This window comes from Rhagoletis pomonella, unplaced genomic scaffold (genome assembly GCF_013731165.1).
Source record: "Rhagoletis pomonella isolate Grant_MI unplaced genomic scaffold, Rhpom_1.0 Rhpom_scaffold_01779, whole genome shotgun sequence".
Classification (NCBI taxonomy): Eukaryota; Metazoa; Arthropoda; class Insecta; order Diptera; family Tephritidae; genus Rhagoletis; species Rhagoletis pomonella.
In genome coordinates, this window is record NW_023460333.1 from 2,739 (window position 1) to 5,476 (window position 2,738).

Consider the following 2,738-nt stretch of genomic DNA (forward strand, 5'->3'; position numbering starts at 1 on the left):
ACAAAGTAGAATTCTCTTTCTGTGTTGCGAAGAAAAGGTGCTGAACACCTTTAGCAGAGAACACCTTTCTGCGTAGGCGGCCTTCGACCGCACTTATGGATTATGTTGTATCATTACTATGTATGCATAAGAACACACTCATATAAATGTAGCATGTAACATAAACGAAAGAACATAATAAAAGAGTTCGCAATTGGCAAGCAAAGTGACAGGTTGTAACAGTTGGCGACGAGGACGAAGCACGCGAACGGTCGAACATTTCTTGCGTACAAAGAAAAATGGCACCTACACCGGAGGCTGTAACACCAGCGGCGGTTTTTCAATTTGATGCTTTCAACCCGAATACGACAAGGTGGTCACGTTGGGTGAAACGGTTTGAAACAGCTCTGGTGATATTCAACAGCGATCAGGAAAAAAAACGTCAATTCTTACTTCATTACATAGGTGCGGCAAAATCTGCGATAAAATCCTACCACGTACACCAGAAGACATTACGTATACGGAAATCGTTAACACATTGGAGGAGCATTATAACCCAAAACCCAACGAAATTTTGGAGAATTACAGATTCCACTTACGGAAACAGGAAGGCGAGGAATCATGCACGGATTTTTTAATGGCGCTACAAAGATTAGCGGTCACATGTAAATTCGGAACGTACTTAAATACGGCAAGCTCCAAGGTCCAAGAAAGGTTACTGGAAAAGAGAGAGCTCACACTGAAGCCGTTAACATTGCAAAAGCCTACGAAGCAGCAGAAAAAGGCGGGATCGAAATCCGGAACTGCGCAAAGACAAATGAAACAAGCGTAGACAAAATACGAATACAAGGTAAACACAAACTGACACATGTCGGAATGTCGAAAATGAAAAGTCTTGGTCGAGCATATTGTTGGTGGCACAACATGGATAGAGATATCGAAAACTTGGTATCGAATTGCAACGCATGCCAGTTGGTAAGAGCAGAACCGAAAAAGAATACACCAGTGCATTGTTGGGCAACACCTACAAAGGTGTTCGAAAGAGTCCATGCGGACTATGCAGGCCCAATATTTGGAAGGTACTTATTCGTACTTGTAGATGCGTTTAGCAAGTGGCCCGAAGTACATATTGTCCCGAATATGAATACTGAAACTACAATACAACGGTGCGAAGATATTTTTGCTACTCTCGGGTTGCCCAACGTTTTCGTGAGCGACCACGGAACGCAGTTTAATTCAAAGGCGTTCCAAAGTTTCTTGAAAAACAACGGCATCACACATAAACAAGGCGCACCGTACCACCCCGCGACTAATGGCCAAGCGGAAAGGTTTGTGCAAACGGTAAAGACCAAACTACGTTCAGCTAATTGCACTTCGAATAGTATGAATCGCGAGCTGGCAAACATTCTAATGGCTTATCGTCGATCAATTCACCCTGCAACAGGGAAATCACCCGCGATGAATATGTTTGGTCGGCAGATCCAATCCAAATTATTTTTATTTATTTATTTTATTTATTTATTTTTTACAGTCTGTTAGACTTATATTGCAACAAAGATTTAAAATTCTTATAAATAGATTTTAGATTTAAAATGTAAATATTAAATATTAAATACAAAATACAAAATGCTCTACAGAAATTTTTAAATAACATTATTTCTTTATCACTGCAATTATTTTATGTCAATATAAACGCATGCAATTTCCTGGAAGTTATGTAGACGGTTGGAAAGGCCGAGTTTCCAATCCGCGCTATTCTTTTTGGGTTACTCCATTTATTGATATCTCCTGGGTGGTCGGAAAGGCCGAGTTTCCGATCCACCCAGTCGCGCTTTCGTGACGGTTGACGGTTGGAAAGGCCTAGTTTACAATCCGCTCGTTTATTGTTCATTATCTAAGGGTCTAGGTAGTCGGACAGGCCGAGTTTCCGATCCGCCTAGTCTCGATATCTTGGTGGTTGGAAAGGCCTAGTTTCCAATCCACGCTATTGTTGATACATCACTATCTTGTAGGCTGCGTTCTACAATAGGCAAATAGCAGCCGCTTGAAAAGAGTGATAGTATCACAATTTTTTATAGCCTCTGGTAATTCATTGAAGCACTTTAAGCCTTTATAGAAAATATTTTTTTTGTCCACTTCTGTTCTATACTTCGGGAGTCTGAAGCTGTTATTCTCTCTCAACAAATATGTATGCGTCTCATTTATATATCGGAGATTATCGCTAAGATAATCCGGCAGGTTGCCCTTCTTAACCCTTTAATGTCAAATGTTGCTTATAGGCAACATTATATATTTCTACGCGTAGTTTCTATAGTTGTTGTTATTTTTGCTAACGGTTTCTTTTTTACAGTAGCTAATGTGTGTGGGCATTTTCTTGAGAATTTATATTTAGAAAAGCTTAACAGGTGTTCATTTGAGAGCTAGTTTAAGTGGTGTGCTGACGTGTGCAAAAAAAAAGTGAAAATAATCGTTCTATAAAAATTCAAATAAAAACGTAATACGTAAGATTTTTTTTATAAAAAGTGAATTTTATTATAAATAACAGGTAATAAAATCAAATAAAGTTTACAAAACTAAAATAAAGTTTTTTGTTTTATGTCAGGAATTTCGCGAACACAATGTTGCTTATAGGCAACATTTGGTCATAGTAGCAATAATATTTTGTATTTTATTCTTTTAGAAATGCGTCCAAAAGGTCTTACAGATCTAGAAATAAAACAGATAATAAACTTCGATTGGAATAATTCTGATGATGAAGA